The following is a 27632-nucleotide window of genomic DNA, read 5'->3' on the forward strand; positions in this document are numbered from 1 at the left end:
CCATGCACACTCTGGGCTGGGGGGCAGTCAACCACCAGTACACACAGCAGAACCTAAACCCATACCATTATTGCTAAGCAGCAAGACAGGGGCCCATTGCACTCCCACGGGGCCTTTTTAAATGCAATCCATAACCCGGATTTGCCAGGAACCCTTCTTACTCCTCCTACTTGCATGTGACACTGGGCTTAGGATCTGCATAGGAAACACACACACAAGCACACACCTACCTTTGTTGCCTGCAGATGCCTCCTTGGCTGTCCCCAAACGGTATCAAACCAACACCCACGGGAAGCTGTAAGCATAGAGGACATGCCTGCACCCCATTGGACTTACCTGTGTGGGTTAAACCCGGGTTATTTGACAACCTATGGCGGTGATGGTTCTGCTCAGGCAGAGCAGTGCTGATGCTCCTCATAAAGCTGTCGCTGCTGTGAAGGTTCTAGGTGACATCACAAATCCCTATGGTTACATACACAACAAAGCTGGGTTGTTGTTGTTTACACTCTGCAAGGCCTGTGGAAGTGAGTGACATCATAGCACTGTAGTTCTGAGGGTTCTAGATGGATGCAACAATCTCCTGTTGCTTCTATGAAGGCCATAATAGACGACATCACCAAACAGCTCCATAGTCACATACACAGCAAAGGAGAGATGTTGTTTACACCTAGTGATGTCAGTGGTATTGAGTGACATCACAGCACAGTGCTAAGGCTCCTGGGCCTGGACACAGCAGCGGCTGCAATATCTCAACGGAGAATACGTTTATATATATGTGTGTGTGTGCGCGTATATATATATATATATATATATATATATATATATATATATATATTTCTCCGCCGAAATCACGTTTAAACCCATTTCCACCTTTTTTTCCCTTCTCTTCCTCTTACTTTTTTTTCACGTTTTTTTACGTTTTTCTCCTTTTCGCCTCTTTTCTGGGCGTATTATTCTTCTTTTTCTTCTTTTTTTTCGTCTAATGCATACCCCATCAGTGCAGCAATGCTTATTCAATACCGCCAGCAGATGGAGACACTGGGGGATAATTTTCTAAGGATTTATACTGATTTTTCCTGTCTGAATTTGTCGCACAGAAAGTTGCAGGCCAAATATGTGTGACATTTCTGCGACTTTAGCTTCTAGAGCATTTTTACAACATTATACATAGGTGCTGAATACATAAAAAGCGACTGTTCAGCGACAGACAAGTCGCATCGGCTGAAAGTAGGCCAGAATGTCAGTCCATGTTGGAGCAGGTTTAGATACAGTCTAAAGTATAGATCTCAAAGTCTGTGCACAGAATTTAGCAAGGGCCTCGCACCTTCTGATGCATCAGGTAGGTGCACAATAGCATAGCCTAACCCTCTGTACTTTGGTCTATATTGATGCGGGACATAGACAGCCAGCTGATGACCAATCCATTAGTGCAATGGATGGCTGGAAGCATTTGTCTTTGCCTTTGCAATACCACAGAAGCAATGCATGGTCAATGTACAGCAATGACACACCTGTGTGAACAGCCAGGAGACCCCCCCCCCCCCCATGTTATGTTACATAGTTACATAGTTAGTACGGTCGAAAAAAGACATATGTCCATCAAGTTCAACCAGGGAATTAAGGGGTAGGGGTGTGGCGCGATATTGGGGAAGGGATGAGATTTTATATTTCTTCATAAGCATTAATCTTATTTTGTCAATTAGGAACATTCAGCACCCACCCGCTATCAAGGCAGCTGCCTATCATGTCATGCCCTACCTGCACAGGTGTGCTGGCTACTCAAATGATCCAATTAAGGAGGCCATTTAGTCAGCAGCAGCAGAAGTCCTGTGCCTGGACGCTCCAACAGCGGCCAGACACAAGCAGAAGCAGAAGCAGCAGAAGCAGCAGCAGCACCACCTTTTGTTTTTTGGCTGCAGCAGCAGCAAGGCCCACAGGGCTGGCTAGCTGGCTAGCCAGCAAGCAGGTAGCAATGAAAGTAGGAATCTTTCTTTTTAACCCTGTAAGGAGGTGGTGCACTGTACCCGAAGATACTGCCATATCGGGTCAATGCATAGGGCGACGGAAGCAAGCTTCGAAATCGGCCCCCGTTCTCAAAAATCCATTTAATATATGGTCCCCAGATAGGGGACGTATCAGATATTAAACTGATAAGAACAGATACTACACTTGATCTTAGCCAAAAGGCCGAGAAGCGATAACCGTGAAAGGGGCGGGCCCAACAAGGTGCCCTTCATGGGCACTATCACTGCTTGCTGTCAGGGAGGCTGCCAGACAATTTTCCATGCACACTCTGGGCTGGGGGGCAGTCAACCACCAGTACACACAGCAGAACCTAAACCCATACCATTATTGCTAAGCAGCAAGACAGGGGCCCATTGCACTCCCACGGGGCCTTTTTAAATGCAATCCATAACCCGGATTTGCCAGGAACCCTTCTTACTCCTCCTACTTGCATGTGACACTGGGCTTAGGATCTGCATAGGAAACACACACACAAGCACACACCTACCTTTGTTGCCTGCAGATGCCTCCTTGGCTGTCCCCAAACGGTATCAAACCAACACCCACGGGAAGCTGTAAGCATAGAGGACATGCCTGCACCCCATTGGACTTACCTGTGTGGGTTAAACCCGGGTTATTTGACAACCTATGGCGGTGATGGTTCTGCTCAGGCAGAGCAGTGCTGATGCTCCTCATAAAGCTGTCGCTGCTGTGAAGGTTCTAGGTGACATCACAAATCCCTATGGTTACATACACAACAAAGCTGGGTTGTTGTTGTTTACACTCTGCAAGGCCTGTGGAAGTGAGTGACATCATAGCACTGTAGTTCTGAGGGTTCTAGATGGATGCAACAATCTCCTGTTGCTTCTATGAAGGCCATAATAGACGACATCACCAAACAGCTCCATAGTCACATACACAGCAAAGGAGAGATGTTGTTTACACCTAGTGATGTCAGTGGTATTGAGTGACATCACAGCACAGTGCTAAGGCTCCTGGGCCTGGACACAGCAGCGGCTGCAATATCTCAACGGAGAATACGTTTATATATATGTGTGTGTGTGCGCGTATATATATATATATATATATATATATATATATATATATATATATTCTCCGCCGAAATCACTTTTAAACCCATTTCCACCTTTTTTTCCCTTCTCTTCCTCTTACTTTTTTTTCACGTTTTTTTACGTTTTTCTCCTTTTCGCCTCTTTTCTGGGCGTATTATTCTTCTTTTTCTTCTTTTTTTTCGTCTAATGCATACCCCATCAGTGCAGCAATGCTTATTCAATACCGCCAGCAGATGGAGACACTGGGGGATAATTTTCTAAGGATTTATACTGATTTTTCCTGTCTGAATTTGTCGCACAGAAAGTTGCAGGCCAAATATGTGTGACATTTCTGCGACTTTAGCTTCTAGAGCATTTTTACAACATTATACATAGGTGCTGAATACATAAAAAGCGACTGTTCAGCGACAGACAAGTCGCATCGGCTGAAAGTAGGCCAGAATGTCAGTCCATGTTGGAGCAGGTTTAGATACAGTCTAAAGTATAGATCTCAAAGTCTGTGCACAGAATTTAGCAAGGGCCTCGCACCTTCTGATGCATCAGGTAGGTGCACAATAGCATAGCCTAACCCTCTGTACTTTGGTCTATATTGATGCGGGACATAGACAGCCAGCTGATGACCAATCCATTAGTGCAATGGATGGCTGGAAGCATTTGTCTTTGCCTTTGCAATACCACAGAAGCAATGCATGGTCAATGTACAGCAATGACACACCTGTGTGAACAGCCAGGAGACCCCCCCCCCCCATGTTATGTTACATAGTTACATAGTTAGTACGGTCGAAAAAAGACATATGTCCATCAAGTTCAACCAGGGAATTAAGGGGTAGGGGTGTGGCGCGATATTGGGGAAGGGATGAGATTTTATATTTCTTCATAAGCATTAATCTTATTTTGTCAATTAGGAACATTCAGCACCCACCCGCTATCAAGGCAGCTGCCTATCATGTCATGCCCTACCTGCACAGGTGTGCTGGCTACTCAAATGATCCAATTAAGGAGGCCATTTAGTCAGCAGCAGCAGAAGTCCTGTGCCTGGACGCTCCAACAGCGGCCAGACACAAGCAGAAGCAGAAGCAGCAGAAGCAGCAGCAGCACCACCTTTTGTTTTTTGGCTGCAGCAGCAGCAAGGCCCACAGGGCTGGCTAGCTGGCTAGCCAGCAAGCAGGTAGCAATGAAAGTAGGAATCTTTCTTTTTAACCCTGTAAGGGGGTGGTGCACTGTACCCGAAGATACTGCCATATCGGGTCAATGCATAGGGCGACGGAAGCAAGCTTCGAAATCGGCCCCCGTTCTCAAAAATCCATTTAATATATGGTCCCCAGATAGGGGACGTATCAGATATTAAACTGATAAGAACAGATACTACACTTGATCTTAGCCAAAAGGCCGAGAAGCGATAACCGTGAAAGGGGCGGGCCCAACAAGGTGCCCTTCATGGGCACTATCACTGCTTGCTGTCAGGGAGGCTGCCAGACAATTTTCCATGCACACTCTGGGCTGGGGGGCAGTCAACCACCAGTACACACAGCAGAACCTAAACCCATACCATTATTGCTAAGCAGCAAGACAGGGGCCCATTGCACTCCCACGGGGCCTTTTTAAATGCAATCCATAACCCGGATTTGCCAGGAACCCTTCTTACTCCTCCTACTTGCATGTGACACTGGGCTTAGGATCTGCATAGGAAACACACACACAAGCACACACCTACCTTTGTTGCCTGCAGATGCCTCCTTGGCTGTCCCCAAACGGTATCAAACCAACACCCACGGGAAGCTGTAAGCATAGAGGACATGCCTGCACCCCATTGGACTTACCTGTGTGGGTTAAACCCGGGTTATTTGACAACCTATGGCGGTGATGGTTCTGCTCAGGCAGAGCAGTGCTGATGCTCCTCATAAAGCTGTCGCTGCTGTGAAGGTTCTAGGTGACATCACAAATCCCTATGGTTACATACACAACAAAGCTGGGTTGTTGTTGTTTACACTCTGCAAGGCCTGTGGAAGTGAGTGACATCATAGCACTGTAGTTCTGAGGGTTCTAGATGGATGCAACAATCTCCTGTTGCTTCTATGAAGGCCATAATAGACGACATCACCAAACAGCTCCATAGTCACATACACAGCAAAGGAGAGATGTTGTTTACACCTAGTGATGTCAGTGGTATTGAGTGACATCACAGCACAGTGCTAAGGCTCCTGGGCCTGGACACAGCAGCGGCTGCAATATCTCAACGGAGAATACGTTTATATATATGTGTGTGTGTGCGCGTATATATATATATATATATATATATATATATATATATATATATTTCTCCGCCGAAATCACCACTTTTAAACCCATTTCCACCTTTTTTTCCCTTCTCTTCCTCTTACTTTTTTTTCACGTTTTTTTACGTTTTTCTCCTTTTCGCCTCTTTTCTGGGCGTATTATTCTTCTTTTTCTTCTTTTTTTTCGTCTAATGCATACCCCATCAGTGCAGCAATGCTTATTCAATACCGCCAGCAGATGGAGACACTGGGGGATAATTTTCTAAGGATTTATACTGATTTTTCCTGTCTGAATTTGTCGCACAGAAAGTTGCAGGCCAAATATGTGTGACATTTCTGCGACTTTAGCTTCTAGAGCATTTTTACAACATTATACATAGGTGCTGAATACATAAAAAGCGACTGTTCAGCGACAGACAAGTCGCATCGGCTGAAAGTAGGCCAGAATGTCAGTCCATGTTGGAGCAGGTTTAGATACAGTCTAAAGTATAGATCTCAAAGTCTGTGCACAGAATTTAGCAAGGGCCTCGCACCTTCTGATGCATCAGGTAGGTGCACAATAGCATAGCCTAACCCTCTGTACTTTGGTCTATATTGATGCGGGACATAGACAGCCAGCTGATGACCAATCCATTAGTGCAATGGATGGCTGGAAGCATTTGTCTTTGCCTTTGCAATACCACAGAAGCAATGCATGGTCAATGTACAGCAATGACACACCTGTGTGAACAGCCAGGAGACCCCCCCCCCCCCATGTTATGTTACATAGTTACATAGTTAGTACGGTCGAAAAAAGACATATGTCCATCAAGTTCAACCAGGGAATTAAGGGGTAGGGGTGTGGCGCGATATTGGGGAAGGGATGAGATTTTATATTTCTTCATAAGCATTAATCTTATTTTGTCAATTAGGAACATTCAGCACCCACCCGCTATCAAGGCAGCTGCCTATCATGTCATGCCCTACCTGCACAGGTGTGCTGGCTACTCAAATGATCCAATTAAGGAGGCCATTTAGTCAGCAGCAGCAGAAGTCCTGTGCCTGGACGCTCCAACAGCGGCCAGACACAAGCAGAAGCAGAAGCAGCAGAAGCAGCAGCAGCACCACCTTTTGTTTTTTGGCTGCAGCAGCAGCAAGGCCCACAGGGCTGGCTAGCTGGCTAGCCAGCAAGCAGGTAGCAATGAAAGTAGGAATCTTTCTTTTTAACCCTGTAAGGGGGTGGTGCACTGTACCCGAAGATACTGCCATATCGGGTCAATGCATAGGGCGACGGAAGCAAGCTTCGAAATCGGCCCCCGTTCTCAAAAATCCATTTAATATATGGTCCCCAGATAGGGGACGTATCAGATATTAAACTGATAAGAACAGATACTACACTTGATCTTAGCCAAAAGGCCGAGAAGCGATAACCGTGAAAGGGGCGGGCCCAACAAGGTGCCCTTCATGGGCACTATCACTGCTTGCTGTCAGGGAGGCTGCCAGACAATTTTCCATGCACACTCTGGGCTGGGGGGCAGTCAACCACCAGTACACACAGCAGAACCTAAACCCATACCATTATTGCTAAGCAGCAAGACAGGGGCCCATTGCACTCCCACGGGGCCTTTTTAAATGCAATCCATAACCCGGATTTGCCAGGAACCCTTCTTACTCCTCCTACTTGCATGTGACACTGGGCTTAGGATCTGCATAGGAAACACACACACAAGCACACACCTACCTTTGTTGCCTGCAGATGCCTCCTTGGCTGTCCCCAAACGGTATCAAACCAACACCCACGGGAAGCTGTAAGCATAGAGGACATGCCTGCACCCCATTGGACTTACCTGTGTGGGTTAAACCCGGGTTATTTGACAACCTATGGCGGTGATGGTTCTGCTCAGGCAGAGCAGTGCTGATGCTCCTCATAAAGCTGTCGCTGCTGTGAAGGTTCTAGGTGACATCACAAATCCCTATGGTTACATACACAACAAAGCTGGGTTGTTGTTGTTTACACTCTGCAAGGCCTGTGGAAGTGAGTGACATCATAGCACTGTAGTTCTGAGGGTTCTAGATGGATGCAACAATCTCCTGTTGCTTCTATGAAGGCCATAATAGACGACATCACCAAACAGCTCCATAGTCACATACACAGCAAAGGAGAGATGTTGTTTACACCTAGTGATGTCAGTGGTATTGAGTGACATCACAGCACAGTGCTAAGGCTCCTGGGCCTGGACACAGCAGCGGCTGCAATATCTCAACGGAGAATACGTTTATATATATGTGTGTGTGTGCGCGTATATATATATATATATATATATATATATATATATATATATATTTCTCCGCCGAAATCACTTTTAAACCCATTTCCACCTTTTTTTCCCTTCTCTTCCTCTTACTTTTTTTTCACGTTTTTTTACGTTTTTCTCCTTTTCGCCTCTTTTCTGGGCGTATTATTCTTCTTTTTCTTCTTTTTTTTCGTCTAATGCATACCCCATCAGTGCAGCAATGCTTATTCAATACCGCCAGCAGATGGAGACACTGGGGGATAATTTTCTAAGGATTTATACTGATTTTTCCTGTCTGAATTTGTCGCACAGAAAGTTGCAGGCCAAATATGTGTGACATTTCTGCGACTTTAGCTTCTAGAGCATTTTTACAACATTATACATAGGTGCTGAATACATAAAAAGCGACTGTTCAGCGACAGACAAGTCGCATCGGCTGAAAGTAGGCCAGAATGTCAGTCCATGTTGGAGCAGGTTTAGATACAGTCTAAAGTATAGATCTCAAAGTCTGTGCACAGAATTTAGCAAGGGCCTCGCACCTTCTGATGCATCAGGTAGGTGCACAATAGCATAGCCTAACCCTCTGTACTTTGGTCTATATTGATGCGGGACATAGACAGCCAGCTGATGACCAATCCATTAGTGCAATGGATGGCTGGAAGCATTTGTCTTTGCCTTTGCAATACCACAGAAGCAATGCATGGTCAATGTACAGCAATGACACACCTGTGTGAACAGCCAGGAGACCCCCCCCCCCCCCCATGTTATGTTACATAGTTACATAGTTAGTACGGTCGAAAAAAGACATATGTCCATCAAGTTCAACCAGGGAATTAAGGGGTAGGGGTGTGGCGCGATATTGGGGAAGGGATGAGATTTTATATTTCTTCATAAGCATTAATCTTATTTTGTCAATTAGGAACATTCAGCACCCACCCGCTATCAAGGCAGCTGCCTATCATGTCATGCCCTACCTGCACAGGTGTGCTGGCTACTCAAATGATCCAATTAAGGAGGCCATTTAGTCAGCAGCAGCAGAAGTCCTGTGCCTGGACGCTCCAACAGCGGCCAGACACAAGCAGAAGCAGAAGCAGCAGAAGCAGCAGCAGCACCACCTTTTGTTTTTTGGCTGCAGCAGCAGCAAGGCCCACAGGGCTGGCTAGCTGGCTAGCCAGCAAGCAGGTAGCAATGAAAGTAGGAATCTTTCTTTTTAACCCTGTAAGGGGGTGGTGCACTGTACCCGAAGATACTGCCATATCGGGTCAATGCATAGGGCGACGGAAGCAAGCTTCGAAATCGGCCCCCGTTCTCAAAAATCCATTTAATATATGGTCCCCAGATAGGGGACGTATCAGATATTAAACTGATAAGAACAGATACTACACTTGATCTTAGCCAAAAGGCCGAGAAGCGATAACCGTGAAAGGGGCGGGCCCAACAAGGTGCCCTTCATGGGCACTATCACTGCTTGCTGTCAGGGAGGCTGCCAGACAATTTTCCATGCACACTCTGGGCTGGGGGGCAGTCAACCACCAGTACACACAGCAGAACCTAAACCCATACCATTATTGCTAAGCAGCAAGACAGGGGCCCATTGCACTCCCACGGGGCCTTTTTAAATGCAATCCATAACCCGGATTTGCCAGGAACCCTTCTTACTCCTCCTACTTGCATGTGACACTGGGCTTAGGATCTGCATAGGAAACACACACACAAGCACACACCTACCTTTGTTGCCTGCAGATGCCTCCTTGGCTGTCCCCAAACGGTATCAAACCAACACCCACGGGAAGCTGTAAGCATAGAGGACATGCCTGCACCCCATTGGACTTACCTGTGTGGGTTAAACCCGGGTTATTTGACAACCTATGGCGGTGATGGTTCTGCTCAGGCAGAGCAGTGCTGATGCTCCTCATAAAGCTGTCGCTGCTGTGAAGGTTCTAGGTGACATCACAAATCCCTATGGTTACATACACAACAAAGCTGGGTTGTTGTTGTTTACACTCTGCAAGGCCTGTGGAAGTGAGTGACATCATAGCACTGTAGTTCTGAGGGTTCTAGATGGATGCAACAATCTCCTGTTGCTTCTATGAAGGCCATAATAGACGACATCACCAAACAGCTCCATAGTCACATACACAGCAAAGGAGAGATGTTGTTTACACCTAGTGATGTCAGTGGTATTGAGTGACATCACAGCACAGTGCTAAGGCTCCTGGGCCTGGACACAGCAGCGGCTGCAATATCTCAACGGAGAATACGTTTATATATATGTGTGTGTGTGCGCGTATATATATATATATATATATATATATATATATATATATATTTCTCCGCCGAAATCACTTTTAAACCCATTTCCACCTTTTTTTCCCTTCTCTTCCTCTTACTTTTTTTTCACGTTTTTTTACGTTTTTCTCCTTTTCGCCTCTTTTCTGGGCGTATTATTCTTCTTTTTCTTCTTTTTTTTCGTCTAATGCATACCCCATCAGTGCAGCAATGCTTATTCAATACCGCCAGCAGATGGAGACACTGGGGGATAATTTTCTAAGGATTTATACTGATTTTTCCTGTCTGAATTTGTCGCACAGAAAGTTGCAGGCCAAATATGTGTGACATTTCTGCGACTTTAGCTTCTAGAGCATTTTTACAACATTATACATAGGTGCTGAATACATAAAAAGCGACTGTTCAGCGACAGACAAGTCGCATCGGCTGAAAGTAGGCCAGAATGTCAGTCCATGTTGGAGCAGGTTTAGATACAGTCTAAAGTATAGATCTCAAAGTCTGTGCACAGAATTTAGCAAGGGCCTCGCACCTTCTGATGCATCAGGTAGGTGCACAATAGCATAGCCTAACCCTCTGTACTTTGGTCTATATTGATGCGGGACATAGACAGCCAGCTGATGACCAATCCATTAGTGCAATGGATGGCTGGAAGCATTTGTCTTTGCCTTTGCAATACCACAGAAGCAATGCATGGTCAATGTACAGCAATGACACACCTGTGTGAACAGCCAGGAGACCCCCCCCCCCCCCATGTTATGTTACATAGTTACATAGTTAGTACGGTCGAAAAAAGACATATGTCCATCAAGTTCAACCAGGGAATTAAGGGGTAGGGGTGTGGCGCGATATTGGGGAAGGGATGAGATTTTATATTTCTTCATAAGCATTAATCTTATTTTGTCAATTAGGAACATTCAGCACCCACCCGCTATCAAGGCAGCTGCCTATCATGTCATGCCCTACCTGCACAGGTGTGCTGGCTACTCAAATGATCCAATTAAGGAGGCCATTTAGTCAGCAGCAGCAGAAGTCCTGTGCCTGGACGCTCCAACAGCGGCCAGACACAAGCAGAAGCAGAAGCAGCAGAAGCAGCAGCAGCACCACCTTTTGTTTTTTGGCTGCAGCAGCAGCAAGGCCCACAGGGCTGGCTAGCTGGCTAGCCAGCAAGCAGGTAGCAATGAAAGTAGGAATCTTTCTTTTTAACCCTGTAAGGGGGTGGTGCACTGTACCCGAAGATACTGCCATATCGGGTCAATGCATAGGGCGACGGAAGCAAGCTTCGAAATCGGCCCCCGTTCTCAAAAATCCATTTAATATATGGTCCCCAGATAGGGGACGTATCAGATATTAAACTGATAAGAACAGATACTACACTTGATCTTAGCCAAAAGGCCGAGAAGCGATAACCGTGAAAGGGGCGGGCCCAACAAGGTGCCCTTCATGGGCACTATCACTGCTTGCTGTCAGGGAGGCTGCCAGACAATTTTCCATGCACACTCTGGGCTGGGGGGCAGTCAACCACCAGTACACACAGCAGAACCTAAACCCATACCATTATTGCTAAGCAGCAAGACAGGGGCCCATTGCACTCCCACGGGGCCTTTTTAAATGCAATCCATAACCCGGATTTGCCAGGAACCCTTCTTACTCCTCCTACTTGCATGTGACACTGGGCTTAGGATCTGCATAGGAAACACACACACAAGCACACACCTACCTTTGTTGCCTGCAGATGCCTCCTTGGCTGTCCCCAAACGGTATCAAACCAACACCCACGGGAAGCTGTAAGCATAGAGGACATGCCTGCACCCCATTGGACTTACCTGTGTGGGTTAAACCCGGGTTATTTGACAACCTATGGCGGTGATGGTTCTGCTCAGGCAGAGCAGTGCTGATGCTCCTCATAAAGCTGTCGCTGCTGTGAAGGTTCTAGGTGACATCACAAATCCCTATGGTTACATACACAACAAAGCTGGGTTGTTGTTGTTTACACTCTGCAAGGCCTGTGGAAGTGAGTGACATCATAGCACTGTAGTTCTGAGGGTTCTAGATGGATGCAACAATCTCCTGTTGCTTCTATGAAGGCCATAATAGACGACATCACCAAACAGCTCCATAGTCACATACACAGCAAAGGAGAGATGTTGTTTACACCTAGTGATGTCAGTGGTATTGAGTGACATCACAGCACAGTGCTAAGGCTCCTGGGCCTGGACACAGCAGCGGCTGCAATATCTCAACGGAGAATACGTTTATATATATGTGTGTGTGTGCGCGTATATATATATATATATATATATATATATATATATATATATTTCTCCGCCGAAATCACTTTTAAACCCATTTCCACCTTTTTTTCCCTTCTCTTCCTCTTACTTTTTTTTCACGTTTTTTTACGTTTTTCTCCTTTTCGCCTCTTTTCTGGGCGTATTATTCTTCTTTTTCTTCTTTTTTTTCGTCTAATGCATACCCCATCAGTGCAGCAATGCTTATTCAATACCGCCAGCAGATGGAGACACTGGGGGATAATTTTCTAAGGATTTATACTGATTTTTCCTGTCTGAATTTGTCGCACAGAAAGTTGCAGGCCAAATATGTGTGACATTTCTGCGACTTTAGCTTCTAGAGCATTTTTACAACATTATACATAGGTGCTGAATACATAAAAAGCGACTGTTCAGCGACAGACAAGTCGCATCGGCTGAAAGTAGGCCAGAATGTCAGTCCATGTTGGAGCAGGTTTAGATACAGTCTAAAGTATAGATCTCAAAGTCTGTGCACAGAATTTAGCAAGGGCCTCGCACCTTCTGATGCATCAGGTAGGTGCACAATAGCATAGCCTAACCCTCTGTACTTTGGTCTATATTGATGCGGGACATAGACAGCCAGCTGATGACCAATCCATTAGTGCAATGGATGGCTGGAAGCATTTGTCTTTGCCTTTGCAATACCACAGAAGCAATGCATGGTCAATGTACAGCAATGACACACCTGTGTGAACAGCCAGGAGACCCCCCCCCCCCCATGTTATGTTACATAGTTACATAGTTAGTACGGTCGAAAAAAGACATATGTCCATCAAGTTCAACCAGGGAATTAAGGGGTAGGGGTGTGGCGCGATATTGGGGAAGGGATGAGATTTTATATTTCTTCATAAGCATTAATCTTATTTTGTCAATTAGGAACATTCAGCACCCACCCGCTATCAAGGCAGCTGCCTATCATGTCATGCCCTACCTGCACAGGTGTGCTGGCTACTCAAATGATCCAATTAAGGAGGCCATTTAGTCAGCAGCAGCAGAAGTCCTGTGCCTGGACGCTCCAACAGCGGCCAGACACAAGCAGAAGCAGAAGCAGCAGAAGCAGCAGCAGCACCACCTTTTGTTTTTTGGCTGCAGCAGCAGCAAGGCCCACAGGGCTGGCTAGCTGGCTAGCCAGCAAGCAGGTAGCAATGAAAGTAGGAATCTTTCTTTTTAACCCTGTAAGGGGGTGGTGCACTGTACCCGAAGATACTGCCATATCGGGTCAATGCATAGGGCGACGGAAGCAAGCTTCGAAATCGGCCCCCGTTCTCAAAAATCCATTTAATATATGGTCCCCAGATAGGGGACGTATCAGATATTAAACTGATAAGAACAGATACTACACTTGATCTTAGCCAAAAGGCCGAGAAGCGATAACCGTGAAAGGGGCGGGCCCAACAAGGTGCCCTTCATGGGCACTATCACTGCTTGCTGTCAGGGAGGCTGCCAGACAATTTTCCATGCACACTCTGGGCTGGGGGGCAGTCAACCACCAGTACACACAGCAGAACCTAAACCCATACCATTATTGCTAAGCAGCAAGACAGGGGCCCATTGCACTCCCACGGGGCCTTTTTAAATGCAATCCATAACCCGGATTTGCCAGGAACCCTTCTTACTCCTCCTACTTGCATGTGACACTGGGCTTAGGATCTGCATAGGAAACACACACACAAGCACACACCTACCTTTGTTGCCTGCAGATGCCTCCTTGGCTGTCCCCAAACGGTATCAAACCAACACCCACGGGAAGCTGTAAGCATAGAGGACATGCCTGCACCCCATTGGACTTACCTGTGTGGGTTAAACCCGGGTTATTTGACAACCTATGGCGGTGATGGTTCTGCTCAGGCAGAGCAGTGCTGATGCTCCTCATAAAGCTGACGCTGCTGTGAAGGTTCTAGGTGACATCACAAATCCCTATGGTTACATACACAACAAAGCTGGGTTGTTGTTGTTTACACTCTGCAAGGCCTGTGGAAGTGAGTGACATCATAGCACTGTAGTTCTGAGGGTTCTAGATGGATGCAACAATCTCCTGTTGCTTCTATGAAGGCCATAATAGACGACATCACCAAACAGCTCCATAGTCACATACACAGCAAAGGAGAGATGTTGTTTACACCTAGTGATGTCAGTGGTATTGAGTGACATCACAGCACAGTGCTAAGGCTCCTGGGCCTGGACACAGCAGCGGCTGCAATATCTCAACGGAGAATACGTTTATATATATGTGTGTGTGTGCGCGTATATATATATATATATATATATATATATATATATATATATATATTTCTCCGCCGAAATCACTTTTAAACCCATTTCCACCTTTTTTTCCCTTCTCTTCCTCTTACTTTTTTTTCACGTTTTTTTACGTTTTTCTCCTTTTCGCCTCTTTTCTGGGCGTATTATTCTTCTTTTTCTTCTTTTTTTTCGTCTAATGCATACCCCATCAGTGCAGCAATGCTTATTCAATACCGCCAGCAGATGGAGACACTGGGGGATAATTTTCTAAGGATTTATACTGATTTTTCCTGTCTGAATTTGTCGCACAGAAAGTTGCAGGCCAAATATGTGTGACATTTCTGCGACTTTAGCTTCTAGAGCATTTTTACAACATTATACATAGGTGCTGAATACATAAAAAGCGACTGTTCAGCGACAGACAAGTCGCATCGGCTGAAAGTAGGCCAGAATGTCAGTCCATGTTGGAGCAGGTTTAGATACAGTCTAAAGTATAGATCTCAAAGTCTGTGCACAGAATTTAGCAAGGGCCTCGCACCTTCTGATGCATCAGGTAGGTGCACAATAGCATAGCCTAACCCTCTGTACTTTGGTCTATATTGATGCGGGACATAGACAGCCAGCTGATGACCAATCCATTAGTGCAATGGATGGCTGGAAGCATTTGTCTTTGCCTTTGCAATACCACAGAAGCAATGCATGGTCAATGTACAGCAATGACACACCTGTGTGAACAGCCAGGAGACCCCCCCCCCCCCATGTTATGTTACATAGTTACATAGTTAGTACGGTCGAAAAAAGACATATGTCCATCAAGTTCAACCAGGGAATTAAGGGGTAGGGGTGTGGCGCGATATTGGGGAAGGGATGAGATTTTATATTTCTTCATAAGCATTAATCTTATTTTGTCAATTAGGAACATTCAGCACCCACCCGCTATCAAGGCAGCTGCCTATCATGTCATGCCCTACCTGCACAGGTGTGCTGGCTACTCAAATGATCCAATTAAGGAGGCCATTTAGTCAGCAGCAGCAGAAGTCCTGTGCCTGGACGCTCCAACAGCGGCCAGACACAAGCAGAAGCAGAAGCAGCAGAAGCAGCAGCAGCAGCAGCAGCAGCACCACCTTTTGTTTTTTGGCTGCTGCAGCAGCAGCAAGGCCCACAGGGCTGGCTAGCTGGCTAGCCAGCAAGCAGGTAGCAATGAAAGTAGGAATCTTTCTTTTTAACCCTGTAAGGGGGTGGTGCACTGTACCCGAAGATACTGCCATATCGGGTCAATGCATAGGGCGACGGAAGCAAGCTTCGAAATCGGCCCCCGTTCTCAAAAATCCATTTAATATATGGTTCCCAGATAGGGGACGTATCAGATATTAAACTGATAAGAACAGATACTACACTTGATCTTAGCCAAAAGGCCGAGAAGCGATAACCGTGAAAGGGGCGGGCCCAACAAGGTGCCCTTCATGGGCACTATCACTGCTTGCTGTCAGGGAGGCTGCCAGACAATTTTCTATGCACACTCTGGGCTGGGGGGCAGTCAACCACCAGTACACACAGCAGAACCTAAACCCATACCATTATTGCTAAGCAGCAAGACAGGGGCCCATTGCACTCCCACGGGGCCTTTTTAAATGCAATCCATAACCCGGATTTGCCAGGAACCCTTCTTACTCCTCCTACTTGCATGTGACACTGGGCTTAGGATCTGCATAGGAAACACACACACAAGCACACACCTACCTTTGTTGCCTGCAGATGCCTCCTTGGCTGTCCCCAAACGGTATCAAACCAACACCCACGGGAAGCTGTAAGCATAGAGGACATGCCTGCACCCCATTGGACTTACCTGTGTGGGTTAAACCCGGGTTATTTGACAACCTATGGCGGTGATGGTTCTGCTCAGGCAGAGCAGTGCTGATGCTCCTCATAAAGCTGTCGCTGCTGTGAAGGTTCTAGGTGACATCACAAATCCCTATGGTTACATACACAACAAAGCTGGGTTGTTGTTGTTTACACTCTGCAAGGCCTGTGGAAGTGAGTGACATCATAGCACTGTAGTTCTGAGGGTTCTAGATGGATGCAACAATCTCCTGTTGCTTCTATGAAGGCCATAATAGACGACATCACCAAACAGCTCCATAGTCACATACACAGCAAAGGAGAGATGTTGTTTACACCTAGTGATGTCAGTGGTATTGAGTGACATCACAGCACAGTGCTAAGGCTCCTGGGCCTGGACACAGCAGCGGCTGCAATATCTCAACGGAGAATACGTTTATATATATGTGTGTGTGTGCGCGTATATATATATATATATATATATATATATATATATATATATATATATTTCTCCGCCGAAATCACGTTTAAACCCATTTCCACCTTTTTTTCCCTTCTCTTCCTCTTACTTTTTTTTCACGTTTTTTTACGTTTTTCTCCTTTTCGCCTCTTTTCTGGGCGTATTATTCTTCTTTTTCTTCTTTTTTTTTCGTCTAATGCATACCCCATCAGTGCAGCAATGCTTATTCAATACCGCCAGCAGATGGAGACACTGGGGGATAATTTTCTAAGGATTTATACTGATTTTTCCTGTCTGAATTTGTCGCACAGAAAGTTGCAGGCCAAATATGTGTGACATTTCTGCGACTTTAGCTTCTAGAGCATTTTTACAACATTATACATAGGTGCTGAATACATAAAAAGCGACTGTTCAGCGACAGACAAGTCGCATCGGCTGAAAGTAGGCCAGAATGTCAGTCCATGTTGGAGCAGGTTTAGATACAGTCTAAAGTATAGATCTCAAAGTCTGTGCACAGAATTTAGCAAGGGCCTCGCACCTTCTGATGCATCAGGTAGGTGCACAATAGCATAGCCTAACCCTCTGTACTTTGGTCTATATTGATGCGGGACATAGACAGCCAGCTGATGACCAATCCATTAGTGCAATGGATGGCTGGAAGCATTTGTCTTTGCCTTTGCAATACCACAGAAGCAATGCATGGTCAATGTACAGCAATGACACACCTGTGTGAACAGCCAGGAGACCCCCCCCCCCCCATGTTATGTTACATAGTTACATAGTTAGTACGGTCGAAAAAAGACATATGTCCATCAAGTTCAACCAGGGAATTAAGGGGTAGGGGTGTGGCGCGATATTGGGGAAGGGATGAGATTTTATATTTCTTCATAAGCATTAATCTTATTTTGTCAATTAGGAACATTCAGCACCCACCCGCTATCAAGGCAGCTGCCTATCATGTCATGCCCTACCTGCACAGGTGTGCTGGCTACTCAAATGATCCAATTAAGGAGGCCATTTAGTCAGCAGCAGCAGAAGTCCTGTGCCTGGACGCTCCAACAGCGGCCAGACACAAGCAGAAGCAGAAGCAGCAGAAGCAGCAGCAGCAGCACCACCTTTTGTTTTTTGGCTGCAGCAGCAGCAAGGCCCACAGGGCTGGCTAGCTGGCTAGCCAGCAAGCAGGTAGCAATGAAAGTAGGAATCTTTCTTTTTAACCCTGTAAGGGGGTGGTGCACTGTACCCGAAGATACTGCCATATCGGGTCAATGCATAGGGCGACGGAAGCAAGCTTCGAAATCGGCCCCCGTTCTCAAAAATCCATTTAATATATGGTCCCCAGATAGGGGACGTATCAGATATTAAACTGATAAGAACAGATACTACACTTGATCTTAGCCAAAAGGCCGAGAAGCGATAACCGTGAAAGGGGCGGGCCCAACAAGGTGCCCTTCATGGGCACTATCACTGCTTGCTGTCAGGGAGGCTGCCAGACAATTTTCCATGCACACTCTGGGCTGGGGGGCAGTCAACCACCAGTACACACAGCAGAACCTAAACCCATACCATTATTGCTAAGCAGCAAGACAGGGGCCCATTGCACTCCCACGGGGCCTTTTTAAATGCAATCCATAACCCGGATTTGCCAGGAACCCTTCTTACTCCTCCTACTTGCATGTGACACTGGGCTTAGGATCTGCATAGGAAACACACACACAAGCACACACCTACCTTTGTTGCCTGCAGATGCCTCCTTGGCTGTCCCCAAACGGTATCAAACCAACACCCACGGGAAGCTGTAAGCATAGAGGACATGCCTGCACCCCATTGGACTTACCTGTGTGGGTTAAACCCGGGTTATTTGACAACCTATGGCGGTGATGGTTCTGCTCAGGCAGAGCAGTGCTGATGCTCCTCATAAAGCTGTCGCTGCTGTGAAGGTTCTAGGTGACATCACAAATCCCTATGGTTACATACACAACAAAGCTGGGTTGTTGTTGTTTACACTCTGCAAGGCCTGTGGAAGTGAGTGACATCATAGCACTGTAGTTCTGAGGGTTCTAGATGGATGCAACAATCTCCTGTTGCTTCTATGAAGGCCATAATAGACGACATCACCAAACAGCTCCATAGTCACATACACAGCAAAGGAGAGATGTTGTTTACACCTAGTGATGTCAGTGGTATTGAGTGACATCACAGCACAGTGCTAAGGCTCCTGGGCCTGGACACAGCAGCGGCTGCAATATCTCAACGGAGAATACGTTTATATATATGTGTGTGTGTGCGCGTATATATATATATATATATATATATATATATATATATTTCTCCGCCGAAATCACGTTTAAACCCATTTCCACCTTTTTTTCCCTTCTCTTCCTCTTACTTTTTTTTCACGTTTTTTTACGTTTTTCTCCTTTTCGCCTCTTTTCTGGGCGTATTATTCTTCTTTTTCTTCTTTTTTTTCGTCTAATGCATACCCCATCAGTGCAGCAATGCTTATTCAATACCGCCAGCAGATGGAGACACTGGGGGATAATTTTCTAAGGATTTATACTGATTTTTCCTGTCTGAATTTGTCGCACAGAAAGTTGCAGGCCAAATATGTGTGACATTTCTGCGACTTTAGCTTCTAGAGCATTTTTACAACATTATACATAGGTGCTGAATACATAAAAAGCGACTGTTCAGCGACAGACAAGTCGCATCGGCTGAAAGTAGGCCAGAATGTCAGTCCATGTTGGAGCAGGTTTAGATACAGTCTAAAGTATAGATCTCAAAGTCTGTGCACAGAATTTAGCAAGGGCCTCGCACCTTCTGATGCATCAGGTAGGTGCACAATAGCATAGCCTAACCCTCTGTACTTTGGTCTATATTGATGCGGGACATAGACAGCCAGCTGATGACCAATCCATTAGTGCAATGGATGGCTGGAAGCATTTGTCTTTGCCTTTGCAATACCACAGAAGCAATGCATGGTCAATGTACAGCAATGACACACCTGTGTGAACAGCCAGGAGACCCCCCCCCCCCCATGTTATGTTACATAGTTACATAGTTAGTACGGTCGAAAAAAGACATATGTCCATCAAGTTCAACCAGGGAATTAAGGGGTAGGGGTGTGGCGCGATATTGGGGAAGGGATGAGATTTTATATTTCTTCATAAGCATTAATCTTATTTTGTCAATTAGGAACATTCAGCACCCACCCGCTATCAAGGCAGCTGCCTATCATGTCATGCCCTACCTGCACAGGTGTGCTGGCTACTCAAATGATCCAATTAAGGAGGCCATTTAGTCAGCAGCAGCAGAAGTCCTGTGCCTGGACGCTCCAACAGCGGCCAGACACAAGCAGAAGCAGAAGCAGCAGAAGCAGCAGCAGCACCACCTTTTGTTTTTTGGCTGCAGCAGCAGCAAGGCCCACAGGGCTGGCTAGCTGGCTAGCCAGCAAGCAGGTAGCAATGAAAGTAGGAATCTTTCTTTTTAACCCTGTAAGGAGGTGGTGCACTGTACCCGAAGATACTGCCATATCGGGTCAATGCATAGGGCGACGGAAGCAAGCTTCGAAATCGGCCCCCGTTCTCAAAAATCCATTTAATATATGGTCCCCAGATAGGGGACGTATCAGATATTAAACTGATAAGAACAGATACTACACTTGATCTTAGCCAAAAGGCCGAGAAGCGATAACCGTGAAAGGGGCGGGCCCAACAAGGTGCCCTTCATGGGCACTATCACTGCTTGCTGTCAGGGAGGCTGCCAGACAATTTTCCATGCACACTCTGGGCTGGGGGGCAGTCAACCACCAGTACACACAGCAGAACCTAAACCCATACCATTATTGCTAAGCAGCAAGACAGGGGCCCATTGCACTCCCACGGGGCCTTTTTAAATGCAATCCATAACCCGGATTTGCCAGGAACCCTTCTTACTCCTCCTACTTGCATGTGACACTGGGCTTAGGATCTGCATAGGAAACACACACACAAGCACACACCTACCTTTGTTGCCTGCAGATGCCTCCTTGGCTGTCCCCAAACGGTATCAAACCAACACCCACGGGAAGCTGTAAGCATAGAGGACATGCCTGCACCCCATTGGACTTACCTGTGTGGGTTAAACCCGGGTTATTTGACAACCTATGGCGGTGATGGTTCTGCTCAGGCAGAGCAGTGCTGATGCTCCTCATAAAGCTGTCGCTGCTGTGAAGGTTCTAGGTGACATCACAAATCCCTATGGTTACATACACAACAAAGCTGGGTTGTTGTTGTTTACACTCTGCAAGGCCTGTGGAAGTGAGTGACATCATAGCACTGTAGTTCTGAGGGTTCTAGATGGATGCAACAATCTCCTGTTGCTTCTATGAAGGCCATAATAGACGACATCACCAAACAGCTCCATAGTCACATACACAGCAAAGGAGAGATGTTGTTTACACCTAGTGATGTCAGTGGTATTGAGTGACATCACAGCACAGTGCTAAGGCTCCTGGGCCTGGACACAGCAGCGGCTGCAATATCTCAACGGAGAATACGTTTATATATATGTGTGTGTGTGCGCGTATATATATATATATATATATATATATATATATATATATATATATATATATATTTCTCCGCCGAAATCACTTTTAAACCCATTTCCACCTTTTTTTCCCTTCTCTTCCTCTTACTTTTTTTTCACGTTTTTTTACGTTTTTCTCCTTTTCGCCTCTTTTCTGGGCGTATTATTCTTCTTTTTCTTCTTTTTTTTCGTCTAATGCATACCCCATCAGTGCAGCAATGCTTATTCAATACCGCCAGCAGATGGAGACACTGGGGGATAATTTTCTAAGGATTTATACTGATTTTTCCTGTCTGAATTTGTCGCACAGAAAGTTGCAGGCCAAATATGTGTGACATTTCTGCGACTTTAGCTTCTAGAGCATTTTTACAACATTATACATAGGTGCTGAATACATAAAAAGCGACTGTTCAGCGACAGACAAGTCGCATCGGCTGAAAGTAGGCCAGAATGTCAGTCCATGTTGGAGCAGGTTTAGATACAGTCTAAAGTATAGATCTCAAAGTCTGTGCACAGAATTTAGCAAGGGCCTCGCACCTTCTGATGCATCAGGTAGGTGCACAATAGCATAGCCTAACCCTCTGTACTTTGGTCTATATTGATGCGGGACATAGACAGCCAGCTGATGACCAATCCATTAGTGCAATGGATGGCTGGAAGCATTTGTCTTTGCCTTTGCAATACCACAGAAGCAATGCATGGTCAATGTACAGCAATGACACACCTGTGTGAACAGCCAGGAGACCCCCCCCCCCCCCCATGTTATGTTACATAGTTACATAGTTAGTACGGTCGAAAAAAGACATATGTCCATCAAGTTCAACCAGGGAATTAAGGGGTAGGGGTGTGGCGCGATATTGGGGAAGGGATGAGATTTTATATTTCTTCATAAGCATTAATCTTATTTTGTCAATTAGGAACATTCAGCACCCACCCGCTATCAAGGCAGCTGCCTATCATGTCATGCCCTACCTGCACAGGTGTGCTGGCTACTCAAATGATCCAATTAAGGAGGCCATTTAGTCAGCAGCAGCAGAAGTCCTGTGCCTGGACGCTCCAACAGCGGCCAGACACAAGCAGAAGCAGAAGCAGAAGCAGCAGAAGCAGCAGCAGCAGCACCACCTTTTGTTTTTTGGCTGCAGCAGCAGCAAGGCCCACAGGGCTGGCTAGCTGGCTAGCCAGCAAGCAGGTAGCAATGAAAGTAGGAATCTTTCTTTTTAACCCTGTAAGGGGGTGGTGCACTGTACCCGAAGATACTGCCATATCGGGTCAATGCATAGGGCGACGGAAGCAAGCTTCGAAATCGGCCCCCGTTCTCAAAAATCCATTTAATATATGGTCCCCAGATAGGGGACGTATCAGATATTAAACTGATAAGAACAGATACTACACTTGATCTTAGCCAAAAGGCCGAGAAGCGATAACCGTGAAAGGGGCGGGCCCAACAAGGTGCCCTTCATGGGCACTATCACTGCTTGCTGTCAGGGAGGCTGCCAGACAATTTTCCATGCACACTCTGGGCTGGGGGGCAGTCAACCACCAGTACACACAGCAGAACCTAAACCCATACCATTATTGCTAAGCAGCAAGACAGGGGCCCATTGCACTCCCACGGGGCCTTTTTAAATGCAATCCATAACCCGGATTTGCCAGGAACCCTTCTTACTCCTCCTACTTGCATGTGACACTGGGCTTAGGATCTGCATAGGAAACACACACACAAGCACACACCTACCTTTGTTGCCTGCAGATGCCTCCTTGGCTGTCCCCAAACGGTATCAAACCAACACCCACGGGAAGCTGTAAGCATAGAGGACATGCCTGCACCCCATTGGACTTACCTGTGTGGGTTAAACCCGGGTTATTTGACAACCTATGGCGGTGATGGTTCTGCTCAGGCAGAGCAGTGCTGATGCTCCTCATAAAGCTGTCGCTGCTGTGAAGGTTCTAGGTGACATCACAAATCCCTATGGTTACATACACAACAAAGCTGGGTTGTTGTTGTTTACACTCTGCAAGGCCTGTGGAAGTGAGTGACATCATAGCACTGTAGTTCTGAGGGTTCTAGATGGATGCAACAATCTCCTGTTGCTTCTATGAAGGCCATAATAGACGACATCACCAAACAGCTTCATAGTCACATACACAGCAAAGGAGAGATGTTGTTTACACCTAGTGATGTCAGTGGTATTGAGTGACATCACAGCACAGTGCTAAGGCTCCTGGGCCTGGACACAGCAGCGGCTGCAATATCTCAACGGAGAATACGTTTATATATATGTGTGTGTGTGCGCGTATATATATATATATATATATATATATATATATATATATATATTTCTCCGCCGAAATCACGTTTAAACCCATTTCCACCTTTTTTTCCCTTCTCTTCCTCTTACTTTTTTTTCACGTTTTTTTACGTTTTTCTCCTTTTCGCCTCTTTTCTGGGCGTATTATTCTTCTTTTTCTTCTTTTTTTTCGTCTAATGCATACCCCATCAGTGCAGCAATGCTTATTCAATACCGCCAGCAGATGGAGACACTGGGGGATAATTTTCTAAGGATTTATACTGATTTTTCCTGTCTGAATTTGTCGCACAGAAAGTTGCAGGCCAAATATGTGTGACATTTCTGCGACTTTAGCTTCTAGAGCATTTTTACAACATTATACATAGGTGCTGAATACATAAAAAGCGACTGTTCAGCGACAGACAAGTCGCATCGGCTGAAAGTAGGCCAGAATGTCAGTCCATGTTGGAGCAGGTTTAGATACAGTCTAAAGTATAGATCTCAAAGTCTGTGCACAGAATTTAGCAAGGGCCTCGCACCTTCTGATGCATCAGGTAGGTGCACAATAGCATAGCCTAACCCTCTGTACTTTGGTCTATATTGATGCGGGACATAGACAGCCAGCTGATGACCAATCCATTAGTGCAATGGATGGCTGGAAGCATTTGTCTTTGCCTTTGCAATACCACAGAAGCAATGCATGGTCAATGTACAGCAATGACACACCTGTGTGAACAGCCAGGAGACCCCCCCCCCCCATGTTATGTTACATAGTTACATAGTTAGTACGGTCGAAAAAAGACATATGTCCATCAAGTTCAACCAGGGAATTAAGGGGTAGGGGTGTGGCGCGATATTGGGGAAGGGATGAGATTTTATATTTCTTCATAAGCATTAATCTTATTTTGTCAATTAGGAACATTCAGCACCCACCCGCTATCAAGGCAGCTGCCTATCATGTCATGCCCTACCTGCACAGGTGTGCTGGCTACTCAAATGATCCAATTAAGGAGGCCATTTAGTCAGCAGCAGCAGAAGTCCTGTGCCTGGACGCTCCAACAGCGGCCAGACACAAGCAGAAGCAGAAGCAGCAGAAGCAGCAGCAGCACCACCTTTTGTTTTTTGGCTGCAGCAGCAGCAAGGCCCACAGGGCTGGCTAGCTGGCTAGCCAGCAAGCAGGTAGCAATGAAAGTAGGAATCTTTCTTTTTAACCCTGTAAGGAGGTGGTGCACTGTACCCGAAGATACTGCCATATCGGGTCAATGCATAGGGCGACGGAAGCAAGCTTCGAAATCGGCCCCCGTTCTCAAAAATCCATTTAATATATGGTCCCCAGATAGGGGACGTATCAGATATTAAACTGATAAGAACAGATACTACACTTGATCTTAGCCAAAAGGCCGAGAAGCGATAACCGTGAAAGGGGCGGGCCCAACAAGGTGCCCTTCATGGGCACTATCACTGCTTGCTGTCAGGGAGGCTGCCAGACAATTTTCCATGCACACTCTGGGCTGGGGGGCAGTCAACCACCAGTACACACAGCAGAACCTAAACCCATACCATTATTGCTAAGCAGCAAGACAGGGGCCCATTGCACTCCCACGGGGCCTTTTTAAATGCAATCCATAACCCGGATTTGCCAGGAACCCTTCTTACTCCTCCTACTTGCATGTGACACTGGGCTTAGGATCTGCATAGGAAACACACACACAAGCACACACCTACCTTTGTTGCCTGCAGATGCCTCCTTGGCTGTCCCCAAACGGTATCAAACCAACACCCACGGGAAGCTGTAAGCATAGAGGACATGCCTGCACCCCATTGGACTTACCTGTGTGGGTTAAACCCGGGTTATTTGACAACCTATGGCGGTGATGGTTCTGCTCAGGCAGAGCAGTGCTGATGCTCCTCATAAAGCTGTCGCTGCTGTGAAGGTTCTAGGTGACATCACAAATCCCTATGGTTACATACACAACAAAGCTGGGTTGTTGTTGTTTACACTCTGCAAGGCCTGTGGAAGTGAGTGACATCATAGCACTGTAGTTCTGAGGGTTCTAGATGGATGCAACAATCTCCTGTTGCTTCTATGAAGGCCATAATAGACGACATCACCAAACAGCTCCATAGTCACATACACAGCAAAGGAGAGATGTTGTTTACACCTAGTGATGTCAGTGGTATTGAGTGACATCACAGCACAGTGCTAAGGCTCCTGGGCCTGGACACAGCAGCGGCTGCAATATCTCAACGGAGAATACGTTTATATATATGTGTGTGTGTGCGCGTATATATATATATATATATATATATATATATATATATATATATATTTCTCCGCCGAAATCACTTTTAAACCCATTTCCACCTTTTTTTCCCTTCTCTTCCTCTTACTTTTTTTTCACGTTTTTTTACGTTTTTCTCCTTTTCGCCTCTTTTCTGGGCGTATTATTCTTCTTTTTCTTCTTTTTTTTCGTCTAATGCATACCCCATCAGTGCAGCAATGCTTATTCAATACCGCCAGCAGATGGAGACACTGGGGGATAATTTTCTAAGGATTTATACTGATTTTTCCTGTCTGAATTTGTCGCACAGAAAGTTGCAGGCCAAATATGTGTGACATTTCTGCGACTTTAGCTTCTAGAGCATTTTTACAACATTATACATAGGTGCTGAATACATAAAAAGCGACTGTTCAGCGACAGACAAGTCGCATCGGCTGAAAGTAGGCCAGAATGTCAGTCCATGTTGGAGCAGGTTTAGATACAGTCTAAAGTATAGATCTCAAAGTCTGTGCACAGAATTTAGCAAGGGCCTCGCACCTTCTGATGCATCAGGTAGGTGCACAATAGCATAGCCTAACCCTCTGTACTTTGGTCTATATTGATGCGGGACATAGACAGCCAGCTGATGACCAATCCATTAGTGCAATGGATGGCTGGAAGCATTTGTCTTTGCCTTTGCAATACCACAGAAGCAATGCATGGTCAATGTACAGCAATGACACACCTGTGTGAACAGCCAGGAGACCCCCCCCCCCATGTTATGTTACATAGTTACATAGTTAGTACGGTCGAAAAAAGACATATGTCCATCAAGTTCAACCAGGGAATTAAGGGGTAGGGGTGTGGCGCGATATTGGGGAAGGGATGAGATTTTATATTTCTTCATAAGCATTAATCTTATTTTGTCAATTAGGAACATTCAGCACCCACCCGCTATCAAGGCAGCTGCCTATCATGTCATGCCCTACCTGCACAGGTGTGCTGGCTACTCAAATGATCCAATTAAGGAGGCCATTTAGTCAGCAGCAGCAGAAGTCCTGTGCCTGGACGCTCCAACAGCGGCCAGACACAAGCAGAAGCAGAAGCAGCAGAAGCAGCAGCAGCACCACCTTTTGTTTTTTGGCTGCAGCAGCAGCAAGGCCCACAGGGCTGGCTAGCTGGCTAGCCAGCAAGCAGGTAGCAATGAAAGTAGGAATCTTTCTTTTTAACCCTGTAAGGGGGTGGTGCACTGTACCCGAAGATACTGCCATATCGGGTCAATGCATAGGGCGACGGAAGCAAGCTTCGAAATCGGCCCCCGTTCTCAAAAATCCATTTAATATATGGTCCCCAGATAGGGGACGTATCAGATATTAAACTGATAAGAACAGATACTACACTTGATCTTAGCCAAAAGGCCGAGAAGCGATAACCGTGAAAGGGGCGGGCCCAACAAGGTGCCCTTCATGGGCACTATCACTGCTTGCTGTCAGGGAGGCTGCCAGACAATTTTCCATGCACACTCTGGGCTGGGGGGCAGTCAACCACCAGTACACACAGCAGAACCTAAACCCATACCATTATTGCTAAGCAGCAAGACAGGGGCCCATTGCACTCCCACGGGGCCTTTTTAAATGCAATCCATAACCCGGATTTGCCAGGAACCCTTCTTACTCCTCCTACTTGCATGTGACACTGGGCTTAGGATCTGCATAGGAAACACACACACAAGCACACACCTACCTTTGTTGCC

General features: G+C 46.1%; 12 non-coding genes across 12 annotated transcripts; all 12 read right to left on the bottom strand.

Annotated features, from left to right (window-relative positions):
* Window positions 1-2008: 2008 nt before the first annotated feature.
* Window positions 2009-2199, bottom strand: LOC130310247 (U2 spliceosomal RNA). The gene has a single exon (XR_008858780.1). It is a non-coding gene; the product is annotated as a U2 spliceosomal RNA (small nuclear RNA).
* A 2088-nt stretch (window positions 2200-4287) lies between these two features.
* LOC130310240 (U2 spliceosomal RNA) lies at window positions 4288-4478 on the bottom strand. Its single transcript, XR_008858774.1, has one exon. It is a non-coding gene; the product is annotated as a U2 spliceosomal RNA (small nuclear RNA).
* Window positions 4479-6569: 2091 nt separating this feature from the next.
* LOC130310241 (U2 spliceosomal RNA) lies at window positions 6570-6760 on the bottom strand. Its single transcript, XR_008858775.1, has one exon. It is a non-coding gene; the product is annotated as a U2 spliceosomal RNA (small nuclear RNA).
* A 2090-nt stretch (window positions 6761-8850) lies between these two features.
* LOC130310242 (U2 spliceosomal RNA) lies at window positions 8851-9041 on the bottom strand. Its single transcript, XR_008858776.1, has one exon. It is a non-coding gene; the product is annotated as a U2 spliceosomal RNA (small nuclear RNA).
* A 2087-nt stretch (window positions 9042-11128) lies between these two features.
* Window positions 11129-11319, bottom strand: LOC130310243 (U2 spliceosomal RNA). The gene has a single exon (XR_008858777.1). It is a non-coding gene; the product is annotated as a U2 spliceosomal RNA (small nuclear RNA).
* A 2086-nt stretch (window positions 11320-13405) lies between these two features.
* On the bottom strand, window positions 13406-13596 carry LOC130310245 (U2 spliceosomal RNA). The gene has a single exon (XR_008858778.1). It is a non-coding gene; the product is annotated as a U2 spliceosomal RNA (small nuclear RNA).
* A 2105-nt stretch (window positions 13597-15701) lies between these two features.
* LOC130310253 (U2 spliceosomal RNA) lies at window positions 15702-15892 on the bottom strand. Its single transcript, XR_008858786.1, has one exon. It is a non-coding gene; the product is annotated as a U2 spliceosomal RNA (small nuclear RNA).
* A 2096-nt stretch (window positions 15893-17988) lies between these two features.
* Window positions 17989-18179, bottom strand: LOC130310246 (U2 spliceosomal RNA). Its single transcript, XR_008858779.1, has one exon. It is a non-coding gene; the product is annotated as a U2 spliceosomal RNA (small nuclear RNA).
* Window positions 18180-20261: 2082 nt separating this feature from the next.
* On the bottom strand, window positions 20262-20452 carry LOC130310257 (U2 spliceosomal RNA). Its single transcript, XR_008858788.1, has one exon. It is a non-coding gene; the product is annotated as a U2 spliceosomal RNA (small nuclear RNA).
* A 2109-nt stretch (window positions 20453-22561) lies between these two features.
* LOC130310248 (U2 spliceosomal RNA) lies at window positions 22562-22752 on the bottom strand. The gene has a single exon (XR_008858781.1). It is a non-coding gene; the product is annotated as a U2 spliceosomal RNA (small nuclear RNA).
* Window positions 22753-24839: 2087 nt separating this feature from the next.
* Window positions 24840-25030, bottom strand: LOC130310258 (U2 spliceosomal RNA). The gene has a single exon (XR_008858789.1). It is a non-coding gene; the product is annotated as a U2 spliceosomal RNA (small nuclear RNA).
* A 2088-nt stretch (window positions 25031-27118) lies between these two features.
* LOC130310249 (U2 spliceosomal RNA) lies at window positions 27119-27309 on the bottom strand. The gene has a single exon (XR_008858782.1). It is a non-coding gene; the product is annotated as a U2 spliceosomal RNA (small nuclear RNA).
* Window positions 27310-27632: the final 323 nt, after the last annotated feature.

This window comes from Hyla sarda, unplaced genomic scaffold, assembly GCF_029499605.1.
Source record: "Hyla sarda isolate aHylSar1 unplaced genomic scaffold, aHylSar1.hap1 scaffold_1567, whole genome shotgun sequence".
Taxonomy (NCBI): Eukaryota; Metazoa; Chordata; class Amphibia; order Anura; family Hylidae; genus Hyla; species Hyla sarda.